Source organism: Schistocerca americana, chromosome 2 (genome assembly GCF_021461395.2).
Source record: "Schistocerca americana isolate TAMUIC-IGC-003095 chromosome 2, iqSchAmer2.1, whole genome shotgun sequence".
Lineage (NCBI taxonomy): Eukaryota > Metazoa > Arthropoda > Insecta > Orthoptera > Acrididae > Schistocerca > Schistocerca americana.
Window position 1 is genome coordinate 82,075,266 of NC_060120.1, and position 26,424 is coordinate 82,101,689.

Here is a 26,424-nt window from a genome sequence, read left to right on the forward strand (position 1 = left end):
TCAAACGGATTTTTATCCGCATTTTGAAATAGATGTAACTGGCGTTTATACTTGGTGGGTTTGAATGTTATGGTTTTCAGTCTATCTATGGAAAAACTGTGGACACGAATCCCTGTATCTGTTATTGTGCTCCCGATTTGCTCAGGATTACTTGTTGCTAAGAGGTCAAGCATGTTTTCTAAACCGTTTACACTTCGAGTGAGCTCCTGAACTAACTGTTCAAAATAATTTTCCGAGAAAGCATCCGGTACCTATTTCGGACGACGTTTTATGCATACCACCGAATTCAAAGATGTATTTTCGCCACCAACAAGGGTAGATTGAAGTCACCACCAACTGTAACAGTATGAGAGCAGTTTCTATTTAAAATGAGACTAACATTTTATTTGAACTGTGCAATAGGTGTAACATCTGAGTCGGGGTTCGGTGAAAGGAACCAGTTACTAACTTTTTCCTGTTGTCAAGCATAGCCCCTACCAATAGTAGCTCCCAGGAACTATCTACTTCAATTTCACTACAAGGTAAACTACTTTTTGTAGCAATAAATACTCCACTAACAACAATATTTATCCATCCTTTTTGACCACTGTTAAGTCCTTTATAAAAACTTATATCCTCACAATAAGCACTGTTTCAGTGCTCTGAAACTGGTTCTTGATGAAGCAAAATATACACGAATCAAAGCCCCTCTTGCTGGGACCAGGTCAGCTGCAGCTCATCTAAGGCCCCAGAATCGCTCCTGTTTTTCTACGCGTAGACGCCGAGAGTATGAACGAGGACTATATTGTTCAGATTTGCCTTTATTTTTTGCATGTTGTTATTCTTTGCTAGGAAATGTAGACAGTCATTCCATTTCACTCCGTCTCTACAATTCGCGGAACTGACCAGCCTCAAAGAAGGAAATACGTGGTAAAATTACTCAAATTACATTTATTTCCAGCCGAGTGGTCTAAGGTGCTGCAGTCATGGACTGTGAGGCTGGTCCTGACGGAGGTTCGAGTCCTCCCTCGGGCATGGGTGTGTGTGTTTGTCTTTAGGATAATTTAGGTTAAGTAGTGTGTAAGCTTAGGGACTGATGACCTTAGCAGTTAAGTCCCTTAAGATTTCACACAGATTTGAAAATTTTGAATATTTATTTCTCGGTGCACCACTCGGACAGAGTGCTAATTCAAAGGCAACTTTGAATGAGTGCTGAAAACTGAATCTTTTAACCGTGAGAAGCGGTAATTAAAATCTTCAAAGGAACAGAACTGAGGCCAGGCAGACTGTTGTTGCACCTGTCAGCGTTGGCGAGATCCTTTCTCAAGCGCGCGGTGATCCCTCAGCACAACCAAAGGCATGCATGTCTTTGCAAGGTGCATGCTCCCCCTACCCTGCAAGGAGTGGTTGTACGTAGGGATCTCGGGAAACCGCAGAGTCATAAGCGGACTTTAAACATATCCCGGTTACGCAGTGCAAGTTTGGAATATGCCACTTGTACATGACCTCTGTCCATTTTACACTTAAGGGCCTGCAAGAGGCTTCGTCGAACCACTTTCATATTATTTCTCTTCCGTTCCACTCTCGAACTCAATGCGGGAAACACGAACACTTAAATATTTCCGTGGAACTCCGATTTCTCTTGTTTTATTACGATGTTCATTTCTGTCTATATAGGTTTGCGCCAGCAAAATATTTTTGCATTGGAGACTATGGGTCAAGCTGCTGGAAAACCATTCTGGAGTGTAATTAGCAGTCTTCGAAAGGGAGGTAAGAAGGAAATAACAACTATTTTGGACAGGTCAGGAAAACTGCTGGTGAATCCTGTGGATGCCTTGGGCTGATGGAGGGAATATTTTGAAGAGTTGCTCAATGTAGGTGAAAATACCATCAGTAATGTTTCAGATTTCGAGGTAGAATGGGATAGGAATATTGATGGAAATAGGATCACATTTGAGGAAGTGGAGAAAATGCTCAATAGATTGCAGTGCAATAAAGCAGCTAGGGTGGATGAAATTAAGTCGGAACTCATCAAATACAGTGGAATTTCAGGTCTTAAATGGCTACACAGGATAATTGAAATGGCGTGGGAGTCGGGACAGGTTCCACCAGACTGGACTAAAGCAGTAATCACACCAATCTTTAAACATGGAAACAGAAAAGATTGTAACAACTACACAGGTATCTCTTTAATCAGTGTTGTGGGTGAAATCTTCTCAGGTATTGTTGAAAGGAAAGTGCGAGTATTAGTTGAGGACAAATTGGATGAAAATCAGTGTGGGTTTAGGCCTCTTAGAGGTTGTCAGGACCAGATCTTTAGCTTACGGCAAATAATGGAGAAGTGTTATGAGTGGAACAGGGAATTGTATCTATGCTTTATAGATCTAGAAAAGGGTTCCTAGGAGGAAATTATTGTCTGTTCTACAAGATTATGGAATAGGAGGCAAACTTTTGCAAGCAATTAAAGGTCTTTACATGGATAGTCAGGCATCAGTTAGAGTTGACGGTAAATTGAATTCATGGTTCAGAGTAATTTCAGGGGTAAGACAAGGCTGCATCCTGTCTGCACTGTTGTTCATATTATTTATGGATCATATGTTGAAAACAATAGACTGGCTGGGTGAGATTAAGATATGTGAACACAAAATAAGCAGTCTTGCATATGTGGATGACTTAGTTGTGATGGTATATTCTATTGAAAGTTTGCAAAGTAATATTTCAGAGCTAGATCAGAAATATAAGGACTATGGTATGACGATTAGCATCTCCAAAACGAAAGTAATGCCAGTGGGAAGGAAATATAAACGCATTGAGTGCCAAATAGAAGGAACAAAGTTAGAACAGGTGGACGGTTTCAAGTACTTAGGATGCATATTCTCACAGGACGGCAACATAGTGAAAGAACTGGAAGCGAGGTGTAGAAAAGCTAATGCAGTGAGCGCTCAGCTACGATCTACTCTCTTCTGCAAGAAGGAAGTCAGTACCAAGACTAAGTTATCTGTGCACCGTTCAATCTTTCGATCAACTTTGTTGTATGGGAGCGAAAGCTGGGTGGATTCAGGTTACCTTATCAACAAGGTTGAGGTTACGTATATGAAAGTAGCTAGGATGATTGCAGGTACTAGTAGATGGGAACAATGGCAGGAGGGTGTCCACAATGAAGAAATCAAAGAAAAACTGGGAATGAACTCTATAGATGTAGCAGTCAGGGCGAACAGGCTTAGATGGTGGTGTCATGTTACACGCATGGGAGAAGCAAGGTTACCCAAGAGACTCATGGGTTCAGCAGTAGAGTGTAGGAGAAGTCGGGGCAGACCAAAGAGATGGTACTTGGATTCGGTTAAGAATGATTTTGAAGTAATAGGTTTAACATCAGAAGAGGCACCAATGTTAGCACTGAATAGGGGATCATGGAGGAATTTTATAAGGGGGCTATGCTCCAGACTGAACGAGGAAACGCATAATCAGTCTTAAATGATGATGATGATGATGATGACGATGATTCGGAAGATATAGTTGGTGATTGAAATTTTGTAGAAAGACCTCACCACAACGAAAAACGTCCATGTTGTTATGACTGTCAGCCCATCTCAGGTATCGTACCTGCGACGCTGTCCCCTGTTTCACGATAATAAAAAACGGGCTTCCCTCTGTGAACTTTTTCTATGTTCTCCTCCAGTCCTGTCTGATAAGGATCCCATACGGTGCAGCAGTAATCTACTAGAAGAAGGTCAAGCATAGTAAAGGCAGTCTCTTTAGTGGATTTGTTGCATGTTCTAAGTGTACTGCAAATAAAGCACAGTCTTTGGTTCGCTTTCTCCGCAACACAATCCACATTCTCGTTCGAATTTAAAATGTTCGTATTTGTTATCCTCAGATATTTAGTTGAACTGACAGCCGTTGATTAGTATGGTTTATCGTGTAATCAAGATTTAACAGATTCCCTTAAGTACTCATGGGGATGACCTCACGCTTTTCATTATTTAGTGTCAATTGCCACTTTTCGCACCATACGGGTATTCTATCTAAATCACATTGCAATTGATTTTGATTTTATGATGACTTTACTAGACGATAAAGGACAGCATCATCTGCAAAAATCGACGATGGCTACTCAAATTGTCTCTTAATTCATTTACATAGATTACTAACAGATGAGAACTTATAGAACTTCCTTGGTTAAAACCAGCAGCTTCTGGTTTTTTCGAAAACTCTCCGTCGGTTCCTACGACCTGTGACCTTTCTGACAGGAAATCACGAATGCAGCCATTCAACTGAGACACGCAGTTTCGTTAGAAGAGACTTGTGAGGAAAAGTAGCAAAGTCCTTCTCGAAATTAGAAATATGGAATCAGTTTGTCGATAGCGCTCATTAGTTCATAATAATAAAGAACTGGTTATGACAATTGACATACCTCGACTGTTTTGAACGGTCTCATTTGTTAAACTGTTGCTGATTTTTTTCTGTGCTTGTTTCCTACTTTCATTTGTACATTCATAAAGAAAACAGCCTGTGATGGAGGGCTCTCTGTCTGCAGATCTTCGGCTCGCGGCGCGGCTCGGCTCTCACCGTCATATCCCGGCTGCGGACGCTGTCCGGCTCTGAGGACGAACGCTGAGTGCCGGCCGAAACGAGCACCTGCTGTCCAGGCACCGCTCGCCAAATATCTGAATACTAATTATTGTTTTTATCATATGAAGCACAATTAGCTTCTTACATTGTACACTTTTCTTTGTTTCAGTAATACCCAATGTCATTTCAAGCATCTGTGTCAATGTTTAACTCACAAACTACTTTATTCAGGAAAGTACTTAATTTTTAAATGTTAACCTTGTTTTGGGTTACCCTGCATAAGAACAGTGTCGCTTTGTTATTATAATGAACAACATTATATTTAAAATATAAATAATAAAGAAAAATTGAACTATAAAACTAGATATGTGATAAAAGAAGATTATATAGAACAGTGTGTACAGAATACAGTATTCAGCAAAGAGTTTCACAGAAACAAGCTCGCAGGAACTGTCGCCTGGCGGCGAAGCTGAATTTAAAAACATGACGTGGTTTTCGCAACATTAGTAGTACATGGTAAAATACAAATTTATCGTAATGCACTGTTATTACAAACACTTAATTATAAGGTAAACTAGTGTGACTGACATTATGTAACCACAAAGCATGGCAGTAAATAGACAGATTTAGAATGAGAGAGGTGTCTTTACGAGCAATTTTGTTGTAATCATTGTGCGAGTAGTGTATGTGCACATTTATAACTTTTCCAATCAGTTGTTACAATACCAACCACAATACAGGCACAATGAATAGATCACGGCCGAAAAAGTTGACACACGGCTAATATCACCAAAAAATTCTTAATGGAAAGCTAATATTAGAAGTTACTGATACAAAAGTAAGTAGCCATCAGATACATGGTAAAAGTAACCACAAGAATAAGAGAGAGCATACAAAATTATGGTGTTTTGTCCACATGGGACTATTAGTATCTGCAGGCACAGTTGATGTTGTTGTTGTTTTTGTGGTCTTCAGTCTGAAGAGTGGTTTGATGCAGCTGTCCATATTACTCTATCCTGTGCAATCCTCTTCATATCCGAATGACTACTGAAACACTTGTTTTGTAGATAAAAACCACCTTTCTCTTGCTGCAATGTATTTAATTTTTTCCACGTGCATTTCACCTTTTACCTTAAAGCATCTCCAGTGGAGTCTACAATGATATAATTTTTTTGTATATACAATATTTGTAGATTATAAAACAATTAAGGTCATAATTAGTCTCTTCACGTGCTGGAGGTCGCAGTATAACTTCATTTATGAAACATAAACATATTTTCATATAACGAACTTTTTTCTTCACAATCTTCGTGTTCTTTGCCCTAATTTCTGTGGAGCATTATTTGTCTTCTATCTTCAGCTGTAGATAATATACAAAAAATTGTGACTTCCGTGCGTTCATTTTATGTCTTCCTTGTTTGGATTTTTTATATACATGTTTCCAACCAAACGAATCACACGCTCAAAACTAATGTCTGTTATTTCTGTTCTCTTTATACCTGTGTGTGTGTGTGTGTGTGTGTGTGTGTGTGTGTGTGTGTAAGAGAATGAGGGAAAGAAAGAGTGAACATGCATATTTTTTTGTGTGTTTCGATGGTTATTGCGGCGGGTTGTAGAAAGGTGAATATGAATGTAATAGCTCTCAGAGAGTGGTTGAAAATTTTGGCGTCCAGCTGTTTTCAGTTTTGGTTTCAGGGATTTGTGTAGGGTTACATGGGCGAGTGATTGGAAACGGGTTAGTTGGTATTACTATGATAATAATCCTCTGCTGAAGTTTATTCTATTATTTTATCTGTCAATGTAAACAGTGAATTGTTGTCATGTGTGCTTGTTCATCGAACATGTTTTTCTTCTACTTTGATTTTTTGTTTGCGGTAATTTTCTTGCAGGGTTTGGAGGTAATTTTTTGTTGATTATAATTATTTTCACGTCTTTTTCTCTAGAGGTTGGTTTTTGATTATGTTCTTTTAGGTGTTCTGCAAATGTGGAGGGGTTTTTCCTATATTTCCAAGCTCTCATGTCTTCTTTGTATCTCACATTAAATAGCCTTCTTGTTTGTCCTGCGTATCAGCCATCACAAGTGTTACACTGTAATGGATTTATACTTTCTGTCTGGTACCTGTCTACGTCTTTTTTTAGTTTTACGGTGTATGTTTGGATGGAGCTGACTGAGGTATATGCTACTTTTACGCCCTGTCTTTTGAAGATATTGTTACTTTTATGTGTGAGTTTGTCCTGATATGTCATTATGTACCTTCTTGTGTTTTCTCTTCTATGTGGTTGTTAGGGTACTGAGTACTTATGATTGTGTTTGGTTCTGTTGTGTTCGTGTCTGTGGTTCTGTGTTTTCTGTTTCTCTTTTTCTTTTAATTTTGGTGCTTAGCTTCGCTATTATGGTACTAATATAATCATTGTTTTGCAACGTGCTGTTCAGAAGAGATGTCCACCCCCTCCTACTCTTACCGATTTATGGACAGCCCTGCAGGGTTCATGGTGTCAGTTCCCTCCAGCACTACTTCAGACATTGATCGAGTCCGTGCCCCGTCGTGTTGCGGCACTTCTGCGTGCTCGCGGGGGCCCTACGAGAAAACTTAAAAATTTTACATATAGCAGAAAAAGGAGCCACTATGAATACATTAGAAGAAATAGAAAAACACACACACAGAAACAGCACCCCAGACTATATCCTTAATGAACAAACAGAGTTAGCTAACACCCCTTTCCTGAAAAATTTCCAAAAATTATTTTCCAACCTCCAAACCAAATAATATTAGTACGCCTATCTGCAGATCAGGTAGCAAATTTATATGTTACTAGAATTTTCATGATGCTAAATGTAATTAAATCATGTACTATTTTACCTATACAGTACTAAAAAAAATTATAATTAATGTAATAGTATCAACTCAAGAAATCAGTATCTCTGTACTAGTGTAAAAGGCATTTCAGTAGAGTAAGTGAATATATGATCCTTTCCAAACATAAGACATCTTCAAATGTTATGATATATCATAGCATCTTTGATACTCATGTGTTTGTAAGCTCTTTGTATGTATCAAAACATGTGGTGCGTGGTAGAAATCTTCTCGGTGTTAAATCTAAAGTGTTCAGTGAGAAAAATTTACGTGTGCAACGAAAGGAGCGCATTGGGAATGTATTCACGTATGTTGGACGAATGTTATGAAAACAAACACTTCAAACCGACATTTCACGTAAGTCACATGCAACGAAAATCTGTAACACAACCATCTGTGTATGGCGTTCTTATAATTATATATTTTTTATATTTTAGGACACTTAATCTGTAAAAAACACACCACATGTCATAAGGAAAGCGTGTAAACCGACTGAGGACGAATCACAACGATTCGAAACCGGTAACGCTACCCTTTGAATAAAGAAACTGAAAGTAAATTTGTGGCTGGTTGCTGTCCTAACACCATCAACATTTGTCTTCAAATAACAGCCACGGTCTCCATCATGTCATCGTATGACAAAATTGCAATAGGCAGGTAAATTTGTGGCTGGTTTCTGTCCCAACACCATCAATATTTGTCTTCAAATGACAGCCACGGTCTCCATCATGTCATCGTATGACAAAATTGCAATAGGCAGGTGTACAAGGTTCTTTGGCTATTCAGTATATTAAACTACCGTAACCTACATCCTTCTGAATCTGCTGACTGTACTCTTCTCTTGGCCTCCCTCTACGATTTTTACCCTCATCACTTCCCTCCAATACTAATCTGGTGATACCTTAATGTCTCAGGATGTGTCCTGTCAATTGATTCCTTCTTTCAGTCAAGTCACAAGTTTCTGATCTCTGCAGTTCTACTCAGTATCTCTTAATTATTCATGTGATTTACCCATACAATCTTCAGAATTCTTCTATAATGCTACATTTCAAAAGCTTCTTTCCCTTCTCGTTTAAACTGTTTAACGTTCATGTTTTACTTCCATACATGGCTACACTCCAAACATCTACTTTCAGGAAAGACCTCCTGACACTTTAATCTGCACTCGATGTTAACAGATTTTTGTTATTCTGAAACACGTTTCTTGCCCTTACAGGTCTACGTTTCATACAGTTTCTACTGGTCGTCATCAATCAATTTGCTGCCCAAATAGCACAACTCATTTACTCAGGCATAGTTAATAACCGCGTAATAGCTCAGTGGCAAGAGTAAGTCAAACCTTTTTGTAGAAATGATAAACAGCCAATCAATTGCAGATTTGTAGTTTTATTAAAACCCCTTTACCCGGTTTCAACGAACATAAAATCTTCTTCTTCTGAATGAAATGTAGACGACTGAATTACATGTTATCGCAGAGGTATGTTAAAATATAGCCCTAAGATGTCAGTCAAAAATAAAATTTTACCTCCATAATAAATGTAAACATGCACAAATGGTATTTCCTCAACAGTTTGCACTTAATGAAGTTTTGTGTTTCACTGATACATTTCGGCTATACTCTAACATGATTAGATTAGATTAGTTTTTCGTTCCATAGATCCGTGCTGATGAAATCCTCGTGGATGTGGAACATGTCAATTTTTTTAGCCGAAATAACAATACTAATAGTATAAATATATACAATACATCATTTGTTACTATTAAAAAATTCGTCAATGGAGTAGAAGTAGTTGGCCACTAGTCTTCCAGGCTCCTTTTAAACTGATCTTTATTTGTAACTAAATTTTTTTATGTTTTCTGGAAAATTATTGAAGATGAGTCTTCCTTAGTAGTGGACCCCTTTTTGAACTAAAGTAAGTGCTTTTAAGTCCTTGTGCAGATCATTTTTGTTCCCAGTATTGTATGTATGAACTGAGCTGTTTGTTGGAAAAAGAGATACATTATTTAGGACAAATTTTATTAAGGAGTAAATATACTGAGAGGCAGTAGTTAGTATACCCAGTTCTTTGAAGAGGTTTCTACAGGACGTCCGTGAATTTACTCCACAAATAAAACGTATTACACGCTTTTGGACTCTGAAAACTTTTGTTTGACTTGAAAAGTTACCCCAAAATATTATACCATATCGTTACGGAATGAAAGTAGGCAAAGTATGCAAGCTTTTTCATTTTTATGTCGCCTATGTCTGCTAAAACTCGAATGGCAAATACAGATTTGTTAAGGCGTTTCTGCAGTTCTGTGGTGTGCTCCTCCCAACTGAATTTATTATCGAGTTGTAATCCCAGGAATTTGAGACTGTCAACCTCTTCTATCTGCTCTTCTTCATACCTTATGCATATGCTGGGTAGAAACCTCTTACAGGTTCTGAATTGCATATAGTGAGTCTTTTCAAAGTTTGATGTCAGTGAGTTGGCTTTACACCATTTATTAATATCCATGAAAATATCATTAGCAGATCTTTCTAGAACTTCCCTCGACATACTATTTATTGCAATACTTGTGCCATCTGCAAACAAAACGAACTCTGGTTCTGGTAGTGCAACTGATGAGAGATCATTAATGTACACAAGAAAATGCAATGGCCCTAAGATGGATCCTTGTGGGACACCACATATAATTTCTTCCCATTCTGATGATGACTGATGACTTAATTCACTAGTCCCTTGCATTGACACCCTTTGTTTCCTGTTAGCGAGGTGTGACTTGAACCATTTTGCAGCACTGCCTGTGACACCATAGAATTCTAATTTATTTAAAAGTATGTCGTGGTTCACACAATCGAATGCCTTTGACAAATCACCTGCTGCTTGTAACTTGTTATTTAATGAATTAAGTACATTTTCACTGTAGGTGATGGCGGGACTCGATACGGTGGCAGTGAATGTGAATTCATATAACATCAAAGATTTATTTTATGTATGGCAAATAACTTAAAGAGTCTCTAACATTAAAGGTGATCCCATTTCAAAGCATCTACTCAATGAAAACAAACAAGATGAGCAATGTACAATTTTTCTCGAAATATAACAAAATGCTGAAAGAGTAATCATTTTAAGCTGCTCGGATATCTCCGCTAAAATGCTAGCACGTTTGCAGCAGTCGTTCCGAAAAAGATTCGGAGAGTGTATTGCCGCTTCCGGTGGTCATTTAGAACACAACATATGATGGCAAATTGTCTCGTTACTAACAGAATCCACGTAACGACTGAATGGACTTGTGAAGTTCTTTAGTGTGTTCTACCGCAAGTATTGTACAAGTAGCGGTGTAGGAAGTTGTCAAAATACGATACCTCGTAAACGACTTGCATTAGTGGACATCAGTGTGGGATGTGTCTACTCTTCGCCTTCAAGAAGGCTGCAACGCTTCTGGTAAAACTGTCAGTGAGGTGCCTGAATGACTGTGGATGAAAGGCAACCTGCTGTTCCTCAAGAGCCAAAACCTGAGAATATAGGGATGTTAGACGTTGAGGTCTGCAGCGAAATAGACTTTCTGACTTAACCCAAAGGTGTTTCATGAGGTTCACGTCGGGGCTCGGGGCAGGCCTGTCCATTTCAGGATCGTTGCTGTCAAGAAACAATTGCCAACATTTATTATAGGGTGCAGCCATCGCCAGCCTTCTGCTTCTGTACGCAGTCCACAGTCGTCCGCATTTAGCGTTTTCTTTAGTACAATAAGGCATCCATACTATATCCATGAAAAACACAGCCATACCGTAACAAAACCTCCTACATCTGATAGCAGGTACCGTTCTCCAGAGCGTTCGTTAAATAAATAGCATTCCATCGCACTACCCCAGCGCACAGCGTGATAATCCATAGTCATTCTGACAAAGTTTAGTGCATTTATTTGCAAAAGTATAGACAGTGTTAATTAAAATGTCCTGTGGTGCCTGTCCTGTTTCAAGTCGGCCCATTTGACGTCCTACACCCTTAATTTAAAATTTTATTTTGTGTCTCCGATATTTTATACCACTCGATAAGTCAACAAAAGCTTGGCTGCTGCACCTGGCACACCATCTTGTACTAAATACAATCTTAATAAGGAGTAAGGAACTTCATTTTTTCTTCTGATATTGTAATTAAACATAACGAACTTCAGATGTACTGTGAAGCAGTAGTCAAAATGCCTATCTCGTTAAATAGGCGTCTACAAAATGGTCGTGGACGATTATCACATATTATTCTTACAGGACGTTTCTGAGCAATGAACACTTCTTTTCTGAAGTTTAGTTACCCCAGAACAACGTTCCATATCACGTTATTGAATGAAAAAATGCAAAATACGTCAACTTATTGATTTACCTCTCTCCGAGATTTGAAATGATTCAAATGTGGCTGAACTAAGTTGTTTTAGGAGTTACAAAACGTGCTTTTTTCAGTTTAAGCTCTCATCAGTATGGTCACCTAAGAATTTTGAAATTTCCACATTCTTTATTATTTACTCAGCATGTGTAACATTTATCATTGTTGAAGTACCCATATATGTGCGGAAATGAACATGCCGTCTCTTAAAAAAGTAAGGGTGACTCTCGGTGCAGAAACACTATTCGCAGAAAATCAGTCAACGATACTTTTAAGAACATTGTTTATCGTTTATCTGTTGCTGTGTGTATTCTTGGATTGATTACAATACTAGTGTCACTCACAGAAACAACTAATTCTGATTAATCTGTATTAGACAGAACATCGTTTACAAGCAGTATATGAGGAACAATAGCAGACCTATGATTGAACTTTGGAGAACCCCCTATGTGATTTCTCCCTAGTCAGAATAATGTCGCCAAGCTAGAGGGGTTGAGTTACTAAGTACAGTTTTCTGTATTGTTTTGGTTCGTGGTGACATTATTCATTGTTTGGCTGTACCATCAATTCTGTAAACCCTCAGGTGACCTATGAGAATTCACAGTCGGCCGCCTTTGATAGGTCGCAGAAAATACCAACCGCTGCTATCTGGTTATTTAACGTTCGTAGAATTACGTGAGTAAACATGTAAACGGCATTCTCAATAGAGTACCTCTTCTGAAATCCAAACTGTGATTTACTGACGATATTATTGTTGCTCAGGGGAGATACTATCCTAGAATACATTACCTTCTCAAAAATTTTGTATAATGATCTCAGGAGTGAAACAGATTGGTAGTTATTTACATCTTCCCTATCACCTTTCTTAAAGAGAGGTTTAACAAAAACAGATGTGAGTCTCTCTGGAAAAACACCTTGCGTTGGTAATGTATTGCTTATTTCAAACAAGAAAGGACGTATTATATGGGAATAAATCCTCAGTTCTCTTTCGGCAACATCATCAAATCCAGGTAATCTTTTATTTTTGAGAGAATCTCTGTTTTTCTTAATTTCAGAAGGAAAAGTTGGTGAAATATTCATATGACTGAATTTTATAAGGGCTGGTTTTTCCACATGATACTCCGATTTTCTTCTTGAACTTTTTGTCCCTGTACTTCCTACTGCATTCAGTAAATGATTATTAAATATTTTATTACCTGTGACTCATCATTTATAGCCCCTCCTTTCAGTTCAATAGTGGTGTTTCCCTGTTCTATGGATAGTTGTTCTGTCTCCCATGTCATTGCATTCCCGATAAAGTCAAGCTTGTTGTCTGAATCATAGATTTTTGACATAACGTCCATTTTCCTTAATTATTCTTTTTTTTGTAAATTTTCTTACTAATATCAAGTAGTTTTTGTAATGTGAATCTACTGTAGGATCTCCATTTGTTGTTGCCTGACAGATACATTTCCCTTTCCCTTCAAGAAGATACTTTAATCCCTCTAGTGAGCTTTCGTTTTTACGTGCCTGTTTAATGTCCTTTTTGATTAGACTATGCAGAAAGCTGTTTTGAGTTAATTGTATGAATTTATCATGGATCAAATTAAATTTTATTTCAGCAGGTGGTTTATTATAAATTTCAGCCCAGGTCATGTCTTGTAAACTATTCTTAAAAACGTTTGTTATAGAGTATCTAGATAATTATTGATTTCAGCTGAGGAGTAACGATATCATAAGGCATTATCGTATTTATCCTAAGTAATTATGGATCATGATGAAAGAGGGTATTTGTTATTGGATGTACAGAAATTTTTTTGCTTTGAGCTCCACCAAAGGAAACATTATCACTTATGGTCCTACTGTCTTTATCCACCCCTATTGGAAAGTTAATTACGGAGATCAAATTTTAGGATAGAAATAAGTTATCCAGAACATATTTCCTATGAGATTCCTGTAGAAAATCAACACTGAAGTCTCCACGGTTATGGACTGCTTCTCAGACAATGTGCAGAACTATAGAAAAAAAGAGGAAGGCAATTAACGTTAGAGCTAACGAACTGATGTTCTCGCTGTTGTTGCTTCGAAGACTGCCAGGCACTACCGTGCCCAGCCTGAAGGATTTGAGAGCGCCAATGTTTACTGAGCCCCCATTGCGTTACATGCCACTGAGCTAACGGGATGGCAGATGTCCACTACTCTGGGAATATCTGTAAGCCCCACGGCTGTCATGTGTCGTCTGGACTTCTGATACCACGGCCGAGCATTCAGTGTCGTACAGGCAGCTACGAGGGAGGTGTGATAGGGGCCTCATGGGGATCTTGAGAAGGAAATCGAAGCGACATGTAGCCCACCATACTGTTATATCAGCAGATTCTGTTCACTGAGATGTACACACACTAGAATCTTACGAAGTAAAAGCAGTACGTCGACTGATCAAAAGAGATAACGTTTGTCGGCGCAGGACAGCAATCTGTACATGATAGTGAGGTCGATCTGTAACTGTTCTTTTTTCTGGTGAGACATGGCTACGTTTATCGGACACGTGACATGGCATAATAGTCCATGCTGGAGTTCTGAACGTCCCCAACAGTAACATCACCTGTCTCTACATGATGCTAAAGGTTGACTGTATTGTAAAATTACAACAACACGCGTTACTGGACCAATTTTTTTCCCACCAACAGGTGTGTAATAATATGCTGCAACGTTTCTCGTAGCTTCAACAGCTAATGAAAAGACATTGTTATTTCGTGTAGGACAGTTCAAAAGAACAGATAAATAATTTTCAAAAGGGAAAAATTATGAACTTTGGAGAACACAAGTTGATATGAGAGGAAAATGTTGAAATTACAGAGGCTAAAATTATTAATCGCCTCAGATCATTTTACGACTCCGTTTCCCTACAAGAACAGAGTACAAGTAATGACCAAAATTATCTTTTGACAGAATGGCGCATAATTTCGCCTTTCGAAGATATCAAAAGTTATTTTGTTTCTTCGTAACTTGCATTAAAAGAGAAAGAAAGCTAAACTTCTCTGTAAATTTGGTTTATCTCACCTCAAACACAATAGCGTTGGTTTTTGTTTGTTAATTTTCTACCTTTAGCAATGTAGGATGCAATTATTTTGTAGCGTGTATATATATATATCCATGCTACTCAAGCTTCAAGGCAACTTCTAAAATTGAGATTGAGATATATCTAAAATGTGCTGAGGCCAACCCGTGGGCTTGCAAACTTTGCCACGTGACATCTTCGGTAATTAGTATTTGTAAAATCTATACAAAAGTTCTCGAACGTATTGAATGTTATAAGAGAGTGATGCCAAGAGATGGGCAGGCTTTGCATGAATATTCTATGTTAGCGCGCAGCAAACTAAGAGGTTTCTGATCCTGGTGTCCTGTGTGCTCTCCTCTTGAATCAAACTTTTGTAATTACTGCATCCCAGACACCGGGATGCCCCAAAGGGGAAGAAGAAGAATAAGGATATAAAAAAAAGAATAACTGTTGCTTCCCCTCGACATTCTCTCTGTACGAGGAGAGTAATTGGAGAAATTCTTTCCCTGAGGACCCTAGCTCATTCAACGGACGATAATTTTGTTTCAAAGTTTTCTCGTCTGTGTTATAATACAAGACAAGTTTCTTGTTAGTGATCTGGCTCACAGTAGCCGATTCTCTGTACCTGTTAACGTCTGACTACTTTTATGGTAGCCAGTTGTGGCACGCCTCGATGATTTGGTAGAGAGCAAGTTTGCTGCTACATTGAGCAAGCGAGAGAAAAACAGCAGTGTCTTCTAACCTAATTAAATTATACAGAAATCAAGTTATTCTTCGGAATCTCATACTATTATTGTGACGGGATTTGCCAGGAACTATTACATATCGAGCTGTGTTTACATAGGGAACAAAGGCACCTTAAAAAGACGTTTTACTATTTTACGACACAAGCACAGTTATCATCACAGATAACCGGTTTCAACAGCCTAAAATGACATTCTCAAATGACAAATTATAACACTTCTATATTAGTATGAAGTGTCACATGTAAAACGCATTTAATGTAATAAAATAATGAATCAAAAGCCAGGTCGCTGTGCAGGAAGTCCGTTTATTGTCACTGACGTAAAAGTATTCTGCTGCATTTTATGTAGTACAATAGAAAAATAAAAACTATCCACTCTCGACGTCTAGTGGTGGTTACAAGGCGATAAGAATTCATTGTGTGTGTTAAACTGTATTCTTAAGATGTGAAGCCAAATTTTCTTTTTAAGATTTAATTACTTTATTGTTACAGAGATGGCTCGTAATTATTTATACAATACAAAAATCGTGAAAAAATGGTTCAAATGACTCTGAGCACTATGGGACTTAACTGCTGAGGTCATCAGTCCCCTAGAAATCCGAACTACTTAAACCTAACTAACCTAAGGACACCACACATATCCATGCCTGAGGCAGGATTCGAACCTGCGACCGTAGCGGTCGCGCGGTTCCAGACTGTAGCGCCTAGAACCGCTGGGCCAGTGCATCCGGCAAAATCGTGAAAATTAGTGGTATGTTGAGGCAGAGTTGTATACACGTGCCAAGGCGATTTCTGATCTGGAGGGACAAGTATATATGTGAAATTGCAGTGCCTTGCTATTCAGAAATACGATACAACGTTCCGTCGGATATGCATGCTCGTCCGAAGGAACGGGTACTACAGCGACTTACAGCCGTCCTGAAATAGATGAAACGTATTCGCAGTTTGCGAATATGGACAATCGTTAGATGTATAGTGGAATAACGACAGTGAGAATTTGTACCCGACTGGGACTCGAACCCGGATGTCCCGCTTATCGCGAGCTGTCGCTTTGCCTTTCGGCTACCCGAGTACGGCTCACCGCAAGACCCAAACTTCTGTATGTTGTCGAGCATGCACCTACATCCTGCACCCGTACTTTCACTGTACATATTCCTGTACTGGAGACTGCATTGGGACGCCTCTGTCAGCTGCTATCCGCGATAAATAAGAGCATTGTTCGCTATCATTATGACCATATGTTCGCCATCAAAACCAAACGATCTGTGGGAAAAATACAGAGAGGATTTGAACGAAGATATTTTGCACTGTATTCGTTCCGTTAGGAACGATAACACCATTATATATTACCTCTCATAGAAACTGAAGACATATGCTTAACCACCAGCAAGCACTTTTTCAACTTGGTGTGATTGCGTCATAATGTTCTGCGCACGCGCACAATGCTCTTGTTTCATTGACAGCACAACAGTTTAGTGGAGATGACGTAGCGTGCATTTGTCGTAACAAACGAACAATTCTTAAAACTGTAGATACGACACAAATGGCATGTGACTTTATTTTACATGTTTCACTCAACCAACGCGAATTTCTTCAAAAATGTGGAAATTTCAACATGACAACTTACATTACGTGGCCGGGAGCCACTCGTTACAAATATCGGGCTGTGTATAGTGCCGCAGTTATACATAAAACAGAGAAAATTGGTCGCATACGGTTAAAGTAAATTCTCAGTTCAGGTGCTTTCAGAGCAAGACATAAAACTTATTGTTGGGCAGGTCAAAACCCTATCGATATGCTATTTTGTTGAAACCACCTCATGAAGCCTTATGTAAAGGTAAGTAACACAAAAAATAACTAATATCACTGAACTACGGCAAATATGAGACATTTTTTCGGGCGTTCGCACATAAACATCTAAAAAACGTATCCCTTTTTTCAGTGTGCCCAGCGGCACGGGAAAAAAGTTCCTGATCAGCTGACTCTCAAAATCGAATTTCTTTGTCTCTTCTGTTAGCCGACCGGGTTGGCCGAGTGGTTCTAGGCACTACAGTCTGGAACCGCGCGACCGCTACGGTCGCAGGTTCGAATCCTGCCTCGGGCATGGATGTGTGTGATGTCCATAGGTTAGTTAGGTTTAAGTAGTTCTAAGTTCTAGGAGACTGATGACCTCAGAAGTTAAGTCCCATAGTGCTCAGAGCCATTTGAACCATTTGCACTTAAGAAATCGCTGAGGCGCTTGATCGAACTCTTCGCGATTTACGAGATAACTGCACAACCATTTAGCGAATCTCATTTCATTAGCTAACTGTACTAGTTATACCAAAACCAACACCGGCTGTCGAACTCCACGCTTGCCTCCAAGCGTCACACATTTGGCGACACGTGCATGAATTCACACTAGAGACCATTACTCGTATACAGATAGCCATAATTTCAAAACAGTTATTGGACACTGGTAACAGTTGATGCCATCACAAAATATATTTCATTTACGTTGTTTCGCCGATCGAAGAGTTTATTTCGAAAGTTTCCTAGAAATTGCCACAAATTACCGAAATCATCGATGCCTCTGTGAATGTGGTTATTTTAGCAGTAAAAATTACCAACGGAAATGCTATCATCTACGACATCTATGACTAAATTTCCCGAGAGCCTGTCTCCTATTAATCGATTGAGGGCTTTGTGAATGCGAACGTTATTTTAAACTATCGAATTGAGTTTTTTAATTCGTTCGATCTTCCATACACTGTCACTCAAAATCGGGGCACCATTTATTTTTTATTTTTTGCGCAACATTAATCCACATCGACTGTGTTGTGGACCCAGGATCAACTTCAAAAAAGGCATGCCGAACATCATTGAGACGAAATTTCGGAATGCAAGTCAAACGGTAAAGATGTGCTCACTCCACTTATACCTCACTCCCACCAACATGCCACTTCATTTCGACCAACTACAGTTCCCCTTCGCCTAGAATTCCCAATGACATCAATGAAGCACAACGTACGACGCATCCAATTGTAAGGTGTCAGGCAAATCTAACACCTTCCATCAAAACCCTGACATGATAAGCAAATCCAGTAGTATGTCACATAGCTCCGAATAAATCGTGACATTAAATTAACCTAAGTAATACGAGTAACGAGTGAGCAAATGGAATACCACAGACTAACACAAGAATGCCTAAATGCATGTCATACCTTTCCACCGTGAAACAGACGCAGTTCCGAGGGAAGAAACGAGAACAGAAGCCGAGAGCAGAACCTGTTAATCTAGAAGGCCCTACGATAAGGGACGGACACCCACGTCGCCAGCTAACAGGTAGGACCACCCCCCAGCCCATGTTAAAAGCTAGAGCCCTCCAGAAGAACAGTATAGATCTTACGATAACACTAAAAGGACCACACCAGCTGCAAATTTTAGCGTGATACTTTTTCACGTCTCTGTTACGTTGCAAACTTTAAAAACATTGCCCCACCACGAAAAGTATAACGTTTCTCATTCGATAGACAGAATTTTTGTAGGCGGAGCTTAAGGTTAACATTGAGACCCTGCTTGGTCAGATGAAAACACAGCCAGATAGTTTTTTTAAACCAACTTCGGTAAATTGTAGTAAGGAGAAGTTAGGAGAGAGTTGCTTCCGAGATGGTGAGGTGAGCGGAGCTGTGCTGCCCGCCGCCCCCTGACGAACACCGACAAGGAAGAGACACATGCGATGCCACAAACAGCGCATAAAGTTTCACTCAGAACTGCAGAAGTCTCATCTGTTACACCCCCTTTTTGCGTAATACTAGTGTCGATCGTCAATTAAAGCTCATGGTGTTCACATTTGCCACTTGAAGTAAAAATCTGAAACGCGATGATTTTTCCGTTAGATAGTTATTGAGAAGCCACATCAGCCACTGTAATGTACGACAAGTTAGGTAAGTAATTAAAGATAATTGAGGGTCACTGTAGACCATTTTGATAGTTTTCTCTTTTTGTGAAACTTAATTTAAACCTAGATTATAGATGTGATATGACATAGGTCATCCTTCGATCCATTGTAGAACTTGGAAACCCATTCAGAGAATATTCGTTCACATTTTTGTTGAACGCAGTTGGTTTTTACCATCCTGTATTAAAACATTTCCTTTTATCAATAGTGCGATTTATAAACAATGTTTTTTGAGTAAAATAAAATTTCCGATGGTAAACTTAACTGCTTTTTCGACGTTATTTTACCTGCTAACTAAAAATAGGAAGGCCTTGAACCCCTTCCACTAAATTTAGTTAATATTAAGATTCTTTTACAGGGAATGCAGTGGAGCTGACGCTGAAATCATTAAGTATTTGGTTATATCATCGCTAGTCTCACTGAACTCTTCTGAACTCTACATGTCATGTGTGGTCCGGCGTCTCCTTACTAGCAACAGGTCCCAGGTTCAAACTAGTCAGTTCCCTAAAAAACACGCTCAGAGTGTCGTTGCGCGAAAGTGGTAGGGAGACACGATATAGAACAAACAGACACCACGCAGAATGTTAGAAAATGTGTAGATTAAATATGGGAAATTCGTGCTTTTCACATTGTCAGCTATATGTTGCATTCTCACGATAGGAAAAGCCGAATAGTTTATTTGTGTTTGCACAAGACGGAAGGACCAAAAATATTGTAAATCTCAAAGCACTTAAGTATACTTATTCACATACGACGAAATGATGTTTCAGCTTCATTTATATGTACCTACTTCCAATAAATTACAAAACAACTGAAAGAGCTCTTGCAACACATGCTTGGCATTAGGTAGTCATCAGCAGACTGGCGATGGTTTCCACATACGCCCAAGATGCACTAAACGAAGCTTCCCCTTCCACTTTTTTGGTTTGTTTACGTGTGATGTGTGATAACTGAAAAGCATTATGTTCTTCAAACAGGAAGAAATTCTGTTACCCATTTTTTCTTTTGAGTCATCATCTTCTCACTGGATTAACGCAACTCACCATGAATTCCTCTCTCGTCCTAATCTCTTCATCTCTGAGTAGCTCTAGCGCCTCCAATCTATGTCCTTATTTGTTGGATGTATTCCAATCTCTGTCTTCCCCTACAGTTTTTACCCTCCAAAGCTCCCTCTACTACCATGTTAGTTATTCCCAGATGTCCCTTCTTCTTGTCAGTGTTTTCCATATATTTCTTCCCTTGCCAATTTTGTGGAGAACGTCCACATAACTTATCAGTCCATCTAATTTCCAAAAGCCTTCTCTAACATCAAATCTCAAATGCTTTGCTTCTCTTCTTTTCTGGTTTTGCCACAGTCCATGTTTCACTACCATACAATACTGTATTCCAAACGCACATTCTCAGAAACTTCTTCCTCAAATTAAAGCATGTGTTTGATACTAGTAGACTTATTTTGGCAGGGAATGTCCTTTTCGCCAGGGCTGGTCTACTTTTGATGTCCTCCTTGCTCCGTCTGTCAAGGGTTATTTTGCTTCCTAGATAGCAGAATTTCGACTACTTTCTGATCTCCAGTTCTGATAATATGTTTCTCTGTGACACATTTCTACTACTTCTCATTCTTCTTTTCTTTCTTAGATTTACTCTCAATCCATGTTATGTACTCATTAGACCATTGTGTTCCACAGATCCCGCAATTCTTCTTCATTTTCACTGAGGACAGCAATGTCATCAGCGAATCTTATCATTGATATCATTTCTCCCTGTATCTTAATCATTCTATTGAGCCTTTATTTTATTTCCATCATTGTAGGGGTGAAAGACTACGTCAATAGCTTACATCATTTTAATCACGGCATTTCCTTCATGATCTTCCACTCTTATTGTTTCTTCTTTGTCCTCATACATATTACATATTACTTGTATTGCCCTGCTGTTTACTTCTTCTTCTCTCACAATTTTAGACGCAATGCACCATTTTAAGCTGTCTAACGCGTTTTCTGTGTCCACATATTCTATTAATGTGGCGTGATTTTTGTTTAATTTAGCTTCCATTATTAACCTCAACGTCAGAATGCCTCTCTTGTGTGTCTGGTGTTTTTCCGAAAGCCTAATGATATGTAGCCAGTCTTCTACATGCTACGCACCAAAGTCAATAGTCCTTTTATTGTCAGTTCCTCAATACTTGTAGAAATTCCGATTAAATGTTATCCATCCCTCCTGCCCTATTTGATCTTGAGTCGTCCAAAACGCTGTTAAATTCTTACTCCAATACTGGATCATCTATCGCTTACCTGTAGACCCCTATTTCTTCTTCTATCGTGTCGTCAGACGAGTCCTCCCTGTCATAGAGGCTTTCAGTGTACTCTTTTCCACCTTTCCGCCCCTTCTTCTACATTTAATAATGGAATTAGCACTCCACTCTTAATATTATTGCCGTTGTTTTAAATTCCCGAAGGTTGTTTCGAATTTTTTATATGCTGAGCCAGTCCTTACGACAATCAATTCTGTTTAGATTTTTCAAATTTTTCATTCACTCACTTCGCCTTAGATTCCCTGCACTTCATATTTATTTCGTTCCTAAATAACTTGCATTTCTATATTCCTGCCTCTCTGGTATCTTTATCTTTCCTAAAGCAAAACCGACCATCATTTAACAGATCCACAGTGTTTTTTCCATTCCTCTGTATATTATTCTTGCAGCAATTGGATTCAGGAGCTGTTAAGTTGATTGTGCGATAATTCCCGCACTTGTCGGCTCTTGCGATCTTCGGGATTGTGTGGATGATGCTTCCCCGAAAGTCTGATGGTATATCGCCAGTCTCATACGTTCTACACTCCAACGTATCCCCTAGTGATTTTAGAAATTCTGGTAGAATGTTGTCTATCCTTTCTGCCTTATCGGATCGTAAGTTGCACAGAGCTCTTTTAAATTATAAATACTAGACCCACTCGTCTCTTCCTCTCGATTCCTGTTTCTTCTTCTGTCACATCGTCAGACAAGTCTTTCCGCTCGTAGAGGCCTTCAGTGTACTCTTTCTACCTATTCGCTCTGTCCTCTGCATTTAACAGTGGAATTCCCATTGTTTTTAATTTCACAGAAGGTTGTTTTGACCCTTTCTGTATGCTGAGGCCGGCCGGAGTAGTCGAGCATTTCTAGGCGCTACAGTCTGGAGCCGCGAAACCGCTACGGTCGCAGGTTCGAATCCTGCCTCGGGCATGGATGTGTGTGATGTGCTTAGGTTAGCTAGGTTTAAGTAGTTCTAAGTTCTAGGGGACTGATGACCTCAGATGTTAAGTCCCATAGTGCTCAGAGCCATTTGCAACCATTTTTCACAAGTTTCCCTGCATTTCCTGTTTATTCGTTGCTAAATGACTTGTGCTTCTATATTCCTGTACTTCCTTGAATGTTTTTTGTACATCCCTCTTCCGTCGATCAACTTAAGTTTCTTTAGAGTTACCTTCCTTGAACCTACGGTTTTCTTTCCAGCTTCTGTGATTTCCCTTTTAGAGATGTTCATTTATCTTCAACTGTACTGCCAACTGAGTTATTCGATCTCACATGATCTATAGCCTCAGAGATCTTCAAATGTACCTCTTCATTCCTTAGTACTTCAGTATCGCCGGCCACTGTGGCCGAGCGGTTCTAGGCTCTTCAGCCCCGAACCGCGCTGCTTCTACGGTCTCAGGTTCGAATCCTGCCTCGGGCATGGATGTGTGTAATGCCCTTAGGTTAGTTAGGTTTAAGTCTAGGGAACTAATGACCTCAGATGTTAAGTCCCATAGTGCTTAGAACCATTTGAACCACTTGAACTTCAGTATCCCACGGGTAGACGGTACAATCCAGCATCTAATTCCAGAGTCCCTGCTTGACCATGACGTAATCTAACTGAAATCTTTTCGTATCTCCAAGTCTTTTCCAAGTATACCTTCTCCTCCTGTGACTCTCGTCTATTATTGAGTGATACTCTTTCTCCTCTCTCATTCCTACCACCAAGCTCATATTATCCCACATTGCTTTCTTCTGTGGAGGAAGAGATTAGTGTTGAAAGTCCCGTCGACAATGAGGAGTCGCGCTCGGCAGCCGCTCGGTGTGAGGCGTCCTGCCACGGTTTGCGTGGCTCCCCACTTCCCCACCCCCCGTCGGAGTTTCGAGTCCTCCCACGGGTGTGTGTGTTGTCCTTAGCATAAGTTAGTTCAGGTTCGATCAAGTAGTGTGTAAGCCTAGGGACCGATGAACACTACAATTTGGTCCCGTAGAAACTTACCATAAATTTCCAAGTTTCCTACAACGAGGTCATTAGAGACCGAGCACAAACTCCGTTTAGGGAAGGAAGGGGAAGGAAATCGGCCATACCCTTTCTGAGGAACCATCCCGGAATGTGTCTCAAGTGATTTAGGGAAATCACGGAAAGCTAAATCAGAAAAGCTGAATCATTATGGCCAGACGCGAGACTGAACCTTCGTCTTCCTGAATACGAGTCCAGTGTGCTAACCACAGGGTCATCTCGCTCGGTCTTTCTTCTGAGCCCTGCCCTACAACCGCATTTAAATCCCCACGAGTATTAGATACTAATCTCCCTTCACTACTGAATTGACAGTTTAACGTATATTTTCTCTCTCTCTTCATCTCCTGCCTGCGAAGTCGGCATGTATACCTGAACTATTGATATCGTTGTTGGTTTTCTGTCGATCTGACGGGAACAACCCTGTTACTGAACTGTTCAGTAGCTCACTCTCTGCCCTACCTTCCTATTCCAGTTATACGATTTTCTTTTATATTACCATATACTCGTCTGACCAGAAATCGTTGTCTTCTTTCCATTTCACTTCACTGATCCCTAACACATCTAGATCGATCCTCCCCTTTTCAGATTTTCTAGCTTGCCTGCCACGGTCAGACTTCTGACATTCCATGCCCCGACTCCTAGAACGTTACCCTTTCATTGTCTGTCCCATCTTTTTCTCATGGTTATCTCCCCTTGGTAGTCCCCTCTCAGAATTCCGAATGGGGGAGTAGTCGTTTGCCAATGGGGAGATTATCATGACAGTTTTTTTTTCAGTCACAAGCCGCTTGCTCTGTGGATATTATATTGAATAACAAAAGAACTAAATCAGCGACAGACAAACCAAGCCACAAAAATACAAAACTCGCAAGTCCAATAATTGACAGAGGTGAAACAAATTTCCAAACGATCTTCAGACAGCAATATACAATATAAAATTGCTGAGCCTCCCATCTCAATAACCAACAGTGTCTCCAAGATCAAAAGCTTAAGAGGATGAAACACGTCACGAAACTACTCAAATTTCTCTGCGCATCCAAAGAGAAAATTAAATAATCATTGCAAAAAGTTAAGCATTTCTTAAAAATAATGACTGAACAATCCCAGAAGAATGAAATGTGTCGCTCATAGCACATAATGTTCAGTATTACTTCAGCACAGCTACAGGCACAAAACATTTTTACAGTAAGGAATTGTGAATAAACCAGTTGTAAAAAATATGAAAACAACGTATTACAATGAATTTAGCACTCTCCAAACATCCGAAAACACTCCATAGTTAACTGCATTCAAAGTCACTACATGTTGAGCCACATGGAACTGGGAGGGAGGAGGGGGGGTAGGGCTACTCATTCTCTCTGCTCTTTCAGTGTCACTAACTACAGGACAATATCAGTTCACAGTCACAGCTACAATCAAGTTATTTGCTGTAACAGCCTGTATGAGTTCAACACATGATTTCCATTTAGACTATTTGTATAACTAACTGGGATAAGATGCACTACAAAGCCATACTTTACTCAACAAATAACACAGAACTACAGTAAACTAATAATGATGACTTGTAGAGAATGTCTCAGACAAGTAAATACCATTGAAGAAAGATACAGCCAATAGAATAGACTTAGACACAAAACACTGTTATGGAAACTTCAGAATACTTCAACAAAAATACACACTACATTAAAAATCAATTTTTTTTTTTTGGTCACCGGTCTACTGACTGGTTTGATGCGGCCCGCCACAAATTCCTTTCCTGTGCTGACCTCTTCATCTCAGAGTAGCACTTGCAACCTACGTCCTCAATTATTTGCTTGACGTATTCCAATCTCTGTCTTCCTCTACAGTTTTTGCCCTCTATAGCTCCCTCTAGTACCATGGAAGTCATTCCCTCATGTCTTAGCAGATGTCCTATCATTCTGTCCCTTCTCCTTTTCCACATATTCCTTTCCTCTCCGATTCTGCATAGAACCTCCTCATTCCTTACCTTATCAGTCCACCTAATTTTCAACATTCTTCTATAGCACCACATCTCAAATGCTTGGATTCTCTTCTGTTCCGGTTTTCCCACAGTCCATGTTTCATTACCATGCAATGCTGTACTCCAGACGTACATCCTCAGAAATTTCTTCCTCAAATTAAGCCCGGTATTTGATATTAGTAGACTTCTCTTGGCCAGAAATGCCTTTTTTGCCATAGCGAGTCTGCTTTTGATGTCCTCCTTGCTCCGTCCGTCATTGGTTATTTTACTGCCTAGGTATCAGAATTCCTTAACTTCATTGACTTCGTGACCATCAATCCTGATGTTAAGTTTCTCGATGTTCTCATTTCTACTACTTCTCATTACCTTCGTCTTTCTCCGATTTACTCTCAAACCATACTGTGTACTCATTAGACTGTTCATTCCGTTCAGCAGATCATTTAATTCTTCTTCACTTTCACTCAGGATAGCAATGTCATCAGCGAATCGTATCATTGATATCCTTTCACCTTGTATTTTAATTCCAATCCTGAACCTTTATTTTATTTCGATCATTGCTTCCTCGATGTACAGATTGAAGAGTAGGGGCGAAAGGCTACAGCCTTGTCTTACACCCTTCTTATTACGAGCACTTCGTTCTTGAGCGTTCACTCTTATTATTCCCTCTTGGT